At 41.2% G+C, this 10,108-nt stretch overlaps 1 pseudogene; it reads right to left on the bottom strand.

Moving 5' to 3' along the window:
• Window positions 1-5,132: 5,132 nt before the first annotated feature.
• On the bottom strand, window positions 5,133-8,554 carry LOC126076218 (uncharacterized; annotated as a pseudogene).
• Window positions 8,555-10,108: the final 1,554 nt, after the last annotated feature.

Below are 10,108 nucleotides of genomic sequence, written 5' to 3'. Positions count from 1 at the left end.
TTATAGATGGCTCAGAGACAACAGTCAATATCAAGTCACATAAACAAACAGACCAAGATCACCTCAACAGCCTCTCAAAACAAAGAATTCAGGGATCTTCTAGATGAAAGTGCATTCCTGGAATTACCAGATGCAGAATACAAAAGTTTAATACACAGAACTCATCAAGACGTCAGGAAGGAAATGAGGCAATACGCAGAACAAGCCAAGGAACACAGAGATAAAGCAACTGAAGTAATTAGAAAGATTATTCAGGGATCTAATGAAAAGTTTAATAAGCTGGAAAAGTACATAGACAGAAAGCAATCAGAAATTCAGAAGATTAACAATAAAATTACAGCAATAGACAACTCAATAGAAAGTCAGAGGAGCAGAATTGAGCATGTAGAAGCTAGAATTTCTGAACTCAAAGATAAATCACTTGGCACTGATATATTTGAAGAAAAATCAGCTAAAAGAATTTTAAAAAATGAAGAAACCTTAAGAATCATGTGGGACTCTATCAAAAGAAATTACCTACAAGTGATTGGAGTACCAGGACAGGGAGGGATAACAGAAAATACACAGAGAACTGTTGAAGATTTGTTGGCAGAAAACTTCCCTGATATGGTGAAAGATAAGAAGATATCTATCCAAGATGCTCATCAAACTCCACATAAGGTAGATCTTAAAAGAAAGTCACCAAGACATATCATAATCAAACTTGCCAAAACCAAAGATAAAGAGAGAATTATAAGTGTAGCGAGGGATAAATAAAAAGTCACCTACAAAGGAGAGCCAGTAAGAATAAACTCAGACTACTTGGCAGAAACCATGCAGGCAAAAAGGCAATGGGATGATATATTTAAAAAATTGAAGGAAAAAAATTGCCTGCCAAGAATCATATACTCAGCAAAACTGTCTCTTAAATATGAAGATGAAATGAAGATATTTCCAGATAAATACAAGTTTAGGGAATTTGTAAAAACCAGACCAAAACTAAAGAAATACTAAAGAGAGTTCTTTGGTTAGAAAATCGATAATATCAAGTATCGACCCAAGGCTAGAATGCTGCGCAGAGCAACCAGAAGTCAACCCAGATAGGGAAATCCAAAAAAACAAAGCAAGATTATTTAAAAAAAAAAAAAAAAGCTCAAAACAGGGCAACAGCGATGTTATTACATAAAAGAAGACAACATTAAAATAATAAAGAGGGACTAAGAAATGTAATCATACACCCTCCATATGGAGAGGAAGATACAGCGATATAAAGAAATAAAAGTTAGGTTTAAATTTAGAAAAATAGGGGTAAATAATAAGGTAACCACAAAGGAGACAAACTATCCTACTCATCAAAATAAAATACAAGAAAAAAATAGAGACTCAGCAGAAACAAAATCAACAACAATAAATATGAGGAAAGGACAATATATAAAGATAATCTACTCAGCACATAAAATTAAGTGGGAAAAAGAAATTGTCAACAACACACAAAAAAAGACATCAAAATGTCAGCACTAAATTCATACCTATCCATAATTACCCTGAATGTCAATGGACTACCCAAACCCAAAAAACATGCACCAAAAAAAAGACAGAGAGGGGCAGAATGGATTAAAAAACAAGATCCGTCTATATGCTGCCTAAAAGAGACACGTCTTAGACTTAGAGACACGAACAAATTAAAACTCAAAGGATGGAAAAAAATATATCAAGCAAACAACAATCAAAAAAGAGCAGAAGTGGCAACATTAATTTCTGACCAAAAAGACTTTAAAGTCAAATCCATCAGAAAAGATAAGGAAGGACACTATATAATGATTATAGGGACAATACAACAAGAAGATATAACCATATTAAATATTTATGCACCCAAAGACAGGGCTGCAAGATACATAAAACAAAATCCATCAGCACTGAAAAGTGAGATAGCCCCACAATAATAGTAGGAGACTTTAAAACACCATTTTCCCTGAAGGACAGGACATCCAGAAAGAAGCTCAATAAAGACACAGAAGATCTAAACACCACAATCAACCAGATCGACCTCACAGACATAAACAGAACACTCCACCCAACAGCAAACCAGTATACTTTCTTTTCTAGTGCACATGGAACATTATCTAGAATAGACCACATATTAGGTCATAAAGCAAGTCTTAGCAGAATCCAAACCATTGAAATATTACAAAGCATCTTCTCTGACCATAAGGCCATAAAGTAGAAATCAATAACAGAAAAGCAGGGAAAAGAAATCAAACACTTGGAAACTGAACAATAAAAACTCTGCTCAAAAATGACTGGGATATAGAAGACATTAAGGATGGAATAAAGAAATTCAGGGATGTAGAAGAAAAACTAGATAACTGGGAGCTCCTAAAAATCAAACACTTATGCTCATCCAAAGACTTCACCAAAAGAGTAAAAAGATTACCTACAGACTGGGAAAAAGTCTTTAGCTATGACATTTCTGATCAGTGCCTGATCTCTAAAATCTACATAATACTGCAAAAACTCAACTGCAAAAAGACCAATAACCCAATTAAAAAACGGGCAAAAGACATGAATAGACACTTCACTAAAGAAGACGTTCGGGTAGCTAACAGATATATGAGGAAATGTTCACGATCATTAGCCATTAAAGAAATGCAGATCAAAACTACAATGAGACTTCATCTCACTCCAACAAGGCTGGCATTAATCCAAAAAACACAAAATAATAAATGTTGGAGAGGTTGTGGAGAGACTGGAACACTTATACACTGCTGGTGGGAATGCAAAATGGTACAACCACTTTGGAAATCAATTTAAAAAGCTAGAAGTAGAAAAAAAAATTACCATACAATCCAGCAATCCCACTCCTTGGAATATATCCTAGAGAAATAAGAGCCTTTGCACAAACGGATATATGCACACCCATGTTTGTTGCAGCACTGTTTACAATAGCAAAAAGATGGAAGCAACCAAGGTGTCCATCAACGGATGAGTGGATAAATAAATTATGGTATATTCACACAATGGAATACTACGCATCAATAAAGAACAGTGAGGAATCTGTGAAACATTTTATAACACGGAGGAACCTGGAAGGCATTATGCTGAGTGAAATTAGTCAGTTGCAAAAGGACAAAACTGTATAAGACCACTATTATAAGAACTTGAGAAATAGTTTAAACTGAGAAGAAAACATTCTTTTGTGGTTACGAGAAGGGGGAGGGAGGGAGGGTGGGAGAGGGGTAGTCATCAATTAGATAGTAGACAAGAACTACTTTAGGTGAAGGGAAAGACAACGTGCAAGACAGGGGGGTGCAGCACAACTGGACTAAACTAAAAGCATAGGTGGTTCCTGAATAAACTGAATGCTTCAAAGGCCAGTGTAGCAAGGAGAGGGGTTTGGGGACCATGGTTTCAGGGGACATCTAAGTCAATTGGCATAATAAAATCTATTAACAAAACATTCTGCATCCCACATTGACGAGTGGCATCTGGGGTCTTAAACACTAGCAAGCAGCCATCTAAGGTACGTCAATTGGTCTCAACCTACCTGGATCAAAGGAGAATGAAGAACACCAAGGACACAAGGCAATTACTAGCCCAAGAGACAGAAAGGGCCACATGAACTAGTGACTACATCATCCTGAGACCAGAAAAACTAAATGGTGCCCAGCTACAACCGATGACTGCCCTGACAGGGAACACAACAGAGAACCCCTGAGGGAGCAGGAGATCAGTGGGATACAGATCCCAAATTCTCATAAAAAGACCGGACTTAACAGTCTGAGACTGGAAGGACCTCAGTGGTCATGGCTCCTAGACCCTCTGTTGGCCTGGGATAAGAACCATTCCCGAAGCCAACTCCGCAGACATGGATTGGACTGGACAATGGGTTGGAGAGGGATGCTGGTGAGGAGTGAGCTTCTTGGATCAGGTGGACACTTGAGACTATGTTGGCATCTCCTGCCTGGAGGGGTGAAGAGAGAGTAGAGGGGGTTAGAAGCTGGCGAAATGGGCATGGAAAGAGAGAGAGTGGGCTGTCTCATTAGGGGGAGAGTAATTGGGAGTATGTAACAAGGTGTATATAAGTTTTTGTGTGAGAGACTGACTCGATTTGTAAACTTTCACTTAAAGCACAATAAAAATTATTAAAAAAAAAAAAAAACTAAACCAGAGCTGGCACAAATATCAGAATTATCAGACAAAACAATAAAACAATTATTATAACTGTAAACCATATGTTCGAAATGTTCAACAGAGACATGGAAGATATAAAAAGATTCCAATTGAACTTCTGGAAATGTAAACTATAATGTCGGAGACAAAAAATGAAAATACACTGTGTCTTAGGCTGGGTTCTCTAGAGAAGCAAAACCAGTAAAGCACATAAATATATAGAGAGAGAGATTTATATCAAAGAAACCTCTCATGATATTGTAAAGGCTGGAATGTCCCAAGTCTGTGGATTAGAATAGAGGCTTCTCCTGATTCACGTAGCCCAAGGGGCTGGTGAACCCAAGATCAAGCAGGTCAGAAAGAAGGGCTTTTGCTCACAGTCTGTGAATATCGACAAATCTCAATTTTGGCAGGCAAGATCGCAAGGCTTCTCCTGATTCACGTAGCTGCAGGGGCTGGTGAACCCAAGATCGGCAGGTCAGATAGCAGGGCTCTGCTCACAGGCTGTGAAGATTGACAAATCCCAAGATCAGCAGATAAGCTGACAGCTCAAGTCTCAAGAACCAGAGGTCAGACAAACAGGAGGCAGCTGCAGTATCCAGAGTGAGCAAAAATCCAGAACGTCTGCTTATATTTGGATGCAGGCCACACGCCTAAGGAAACTCCCTTTCAAATGACTGGCTACTCACAGCAGATCCCATCACGGGAGTGATCACATATAAACACTGGGACTCATGGCCTAGCCAAGTTGACGCACAATCTTCACCATCACACTCCACCCTTTGTCAACTTGGCACATGTACACATCTCTTTAAACCATACATAATCTCTGAATAAAGACAATTATAAAGTCATACTTGCACCTAACATGATACATCTAACACACATACAACTGAAAACGCACTAGCCCTGTTTACATCTTATATTTTATAAGAGAAAAAAATATTTGATGCACACATACAAAGCAGAAATACTCATAACAATTACAGGCCTTGTTTCTGCAACTTGTCACATGGCTGTAACTAGTGTTTAGAACTACCTTCTTACACCACCCATTCCGTATTCTCTTTCCCCTCAGCAAGCACCTCAGCTGGTGGTGGTTCTTTGCCTGCCTGGGTAACCCAAACCTGCATTCCTGAAGGGTCTGGGTCGTTAGTAGTCACGTTAGAATTGGGTTGCTGTAGTTTTCCATTGACTATAATCACAGAGAATGGTAGTACTAAGAGACACCCTATGGATTCTCTTGCATTCCAGATTCCAGACATACTCTTCTTTGTCTCCATTATGTAATATCAATCCAATTTCCTCTTGGTAATCAGGGTCAATCACACCAGCCAGTATGGTAACTCCCTTCTTTGCCTGTTGGTCCAGAGGTATAAGGAGCTCAAAGTGGTCAGGTGGCAGTCTTAGCTTTCAGTTCTATGGAATCAGTGATGTGCCTCCAGGTGGGAGCATTTCTCCCTTTGTAACTAAGACCTCTAGACCTGCAGAGTATAAGGTCACAGGGACAGGAAGTAAAAATCTTGCAAGTGGGTCACTAGAGGTATAAGTGAGTGGTGCCATTTCCATATATTGGACACCGGTTTACAGCATATACGGCCTCCTGGAGATCACTCCCCAACCCTGAAAGGTATCACCATCTAGCTGGCACCATAATTGTGTCTTTAGAAGGCTATTTCATCATTCTATCAAGCCAGCTGCTTCAGGATCATGGGGAACATGGTAAAACCAGTAAATTCCATGAGCATGGGCCCACAGCCACATTTCATTTGTTGTGAAGTGAGTCCCTTGATCTGGGGCAATGCTGTGTGGAATACCATGACACTGGATAAGGCATTCTATAAGTCAATGGATGGTAGTTTTGGCAGAAGCATTGCATTCGGGGAAGGCAAATCCATATCCAGAGTTAAGTGTCTACTCTAGTAAGGACAAAATGCTGTGTTTTCCATGACGGAAGTGATTCAATGTAATCAACTTGCCATGTTGGTATCTGCTGCTGGCAGATTGGGCACTCAGCAGTGGCTGTAGCCAAGTCGACCTTGGTGAGTAGAAGTCCATGTTGCTGAGCCTATGCGTAACCTCCATCTCTGCCACCATAGCCACTTTGTTCATGAGCCCATTGAGCAATGACAGAAGTAGCTGGAGAAAGATGACTGGTTTCCACAGAACGAGTCATCCTATCCACTTGATTGTTAAAATCATCCTCTTTTGAGGTCACCCTTTGGTAAGCAATCACGTGAGACACAAATATCTTCACTTTTTTGGCCCATTCCTCTTCCCCATAAATCCCTTTCTCCAATTTTCAATCATGTTCCTTCCAAGTCTCTGACGATCCATCCAAAACATGAATCAGTATACACTTGCACAGTATACAGCCCATGAATCAGTATACAATCACGTATCTGACCATTTCTCCTTCCAAGCAAAGTGAACAGCCAGGTGCACTGCTCAAACTTCTACCCATTGAGGGTATTTCCCTTCACCACTGTCCTTCAGGGAGGTCCCAGAAAGGGGCTGTAGTGCTGCAACTATAAACTTCCGAATAGTGCCTGCATATCACACAGAACCATTTGTAAACCAGGCACAAATTTCTCTTCTTCAGTCAGCTGATCATAAAGAACTCCCTATGAGGCCATAGGTGCAGATCAGGAGATGGAAGATAATGTGACAGGAGTGGAGACCATTGGCATTTGGGCCACTTCCTCATGCAACTTACCTGTGCCTTCAGGTCCTGCTCAGGCCTGATCTCGCATATACCACTTCCGTTTAATGATGGGGTGCTGCTGTGCATGTCCAACTTTATGACTCTGTGGGTCAGATAACACCCAGTTCATGATGGGCAGCTCAGGCCACATGGTATCTTGGTGTCCCATGTTTAAGCATTCAGTCTCTACTAAGGCCCAGTAACAAGCCAAAAGCTTTTTCTCAAAAGGAGAGTAGTTATCTGCAGAGGATGGCAGGGCTTTGCTCCAAAATCCTAAGGGCCTGCACTGTGATTCACCAAAAGGGGCCTGCTAAAGACTCCAAACAGCATCTCTATCTGCCACTGACACTTCAAGCACCATTGGATCAGCTGGATCATATAGCCCAAGGGGCAGAGCAGCTTGCATAGCACCCTGAACCTGTTGCAGAGTGTTCTCTTGCTCTGGGCCCCCCTCAAAACTAACAGCTTTTCAAGTCATTTGATAAATAGGCTGGAGTAGCACACCCAAATGAGGAATATGTTGCCTCTAAAATCCAAAGAGGCCCACTAGGCATTGTGCCTCCTTTTTAGTTGTGGGAGCAGCCATATGCAATAACTTATCCTTCACTTTAGAAGAAATATTTTGACATGCCCCACACCACTGGACCCCCTAGAAATTTCACTGAGGTGGAAGGTGCCTGAATTTTTGTGGGATCAATTTCCCACCCTCTAGCATACAAATGTTGTACCAATAAGTCCAGAGTTATTCACACTTCTTCCTTATTAGGCCCAATAAGCATAATGTCATCAATGTAATAATAGACCAGTGTGACATCTTGTGGAAGGGAAAGGTGATTGAGGTTCCTGCAGACTAAATTATCATGTAGGGCTAGAGAGTTGATGAAGCTCTGAGATAGGCAGGTGAAGGTGTATTGCTGGCCTTGCCAGCTGAAGGCAAACTGCTTCTGATGGTCCTTTGAAACAGGTACAAAAATAAGGCATTAGCCAGATCAATAGCTGCATACCAGTTACCAGGAAGTATATTAATTTGCTCAAACATTGGAACTATATCTGGAACAGCAGCTGCAATTGGAGTCACAACCTGGTTAAGTTTTTTATAATCTACTGTCATTCTCCAAGATCCATCTGTTTTTTGCACAGGCCAAATAGGCAAGTTGAATGGGGATGTGAATCACCACCTCTGCATCCTTCAAGTCCTTCCTGGTGGCAGTAATCTCTGCAATACCTCCAGGAATGTAGTATTGCTTTTTGTTTACTATTTTTCTAGGTAGTGGCAGTTCTAAGGCCTTCCACTTGGCTTTTCTTACTGTAATAGCCCTTACACCACTTGTCAGGAATCCAGTGTGGGAGCTGTGCCAGCTACTGGGTATATCTATTCTAATTATGCATTCTGGAACTGGGAAAATCACTACAGGATGGTTTAAGCCACCCACTGGACAACTGTGATGTGGACATAGCCAAGATTCCATTAATAACCCAACTTCCATATGCCCCCACTCTGACTGGCGGGCCATAGTGATGTTTTGGGTCTCCTGGAATTAGTGTCATTTCAGGGCCAGTATCCAGTAATCCCTGAAAAGTCTGATTATTTCCTCTTTCCCAGTCAACAGTCACTAGATCCTTTTGGGAAAGGCTGGGAGAAAGGTTAGCAGTAAAAATTTTTGGCAGTGTGTTGGAGTCCTTCCTCAAGGGGAGCTGGCCTCCCCTTCATTCAAAGAGTTATGGGTCTTTAAACTCACTCAAGTCTGGGAATTGATTGGAGAGACCGTGATTCTACGCTGGCAATTCAAGTTAGACTGCTGTTCATCTGACCTAGAATTCATCCATTTGTACAGATCAAGTAAATACTTAGTTGATTTCCTATTTCACTCCCAGGGATACCATGACTATGTAGCCAGTGCCATAAATCCATACAAGTCAGACTATTCTGATTACTGCTTTGACTTCACTGTCCATTACTGCAACCACGCCCATCCACCTTGTCTTGTCAACTGAGTGCAGCCACTTGGCCACTACTACCATGGGTCCAATCAGCCCCATTGTAGTTAGGTGTGTTAATTCTCTTAGGGCAGTTCCCATTGTCAAATTTGATTTACATAAAATAGCAAACACAGCAGTCTTTAAGGATGCCTGAGCTCCCTTCACAAATTTGTTCCTCAGGGTTGTGATAAAATGTGTGTCCTCTGAGCACTCCAGGTGTGGGTCTGTGGGTCTAACCTGATAAATACACTGTAGCATGCCAATTTCCCTAACTTTTGAATACCTTCTTCTATAGTACACCAAGGCAAGCCTAGTACTTCAACTTGATTTCGTGTAGGCCACCGGGTAATCCATGCTTCAGCAATCCAACCAAATAAACTATTAGATCCTTTCCTAACTTCTCAAGATGAAAAACTGAATGAAGAATCTGTGCTTAGTGGACCCATATCAATAAATTCAGGCTGATCCATCTTCATGTTCCTTGCACCATTATCCCACACCCTTAGTAGCCATTCCCACACATATTCCCCAGGTTTCTGTTTGTATATATTAAAAAAGCCAAGCTGTTCTTTTGGAGTGTAACGTACCTCCTCCTGGGTCACACTTTGTACTTTACCTTTTGGGGCTTGCTGGGGCTTAAGTCTAGTTATAGGTCTGGAAGCCAGAATTGGTAGTGTGGAATTGTTTTGAAAACATTCAGCATTGTCTTGTAAAGCGTCTGCCTCAGGTGATGCCCCAGGCAATGACTCCGGAGAAGGGGTCCTTAGAAGCAGCTGGGCTAGGGCTAATCTCGTTAGATGGGAGTAGAGGGGCTAATGGTTTTTCTGAGCAGTGTGATTTAGCAGACGAACATGAAGTAATCTCTTCAGATGGGAGTGGTTCTGCTGGCTGGAGTGATTCAACAGAATTTAGAGGCTCAGTGTCTCCAGATTCCTGATTATCTGCCTGAATGTCCCCATCCCAGGTTTCAGGATCCCATTTCTTTCCAAGTTACTTTTACTTCAGACGCCTCTCGAGGTTGGCAATTGAGCTGGTGTTGTAATTCAGTCACTCTTACAAGAAGAGTCTGGGTTTGGTTTTCAGCAATATCACCTCTGTTACTACAAGAAATAAGGCTTTCTTTCAAATCACAGGTGGAAACTTTGAGGTCATTTATGCAGCACTTGAGCTTTGACGCTGAAGCCCTGAGCTCATCTCTTTCTTTCACCAGTTTGTCTAGCAAAAGTAGGACCAACCAACCAACCAGTTTTCTTATACTTTTCTTTCTGACAGAAC

The sequence above is a fragment of the Elephas maximus genome, chromosome 4, assembly GCF_024166365.1.
Source record: "Elephas maximus indicus isolate mEleMax1 chromosome 4, mEleMax1 primary haplotype, whole genome shotgun sequence".
Taxonomy (NCBI): Eukaryota; Metazoa; Chordata; class Mammalia; order Proboscidea; family Elephantidae; genus Elephas; species Elephas maximus.
The sequence above is the reverse complement of the archived record's forward strand: the minus strand, read 5'-3'. Positions and strand labels throughout refer to the sequence as shown.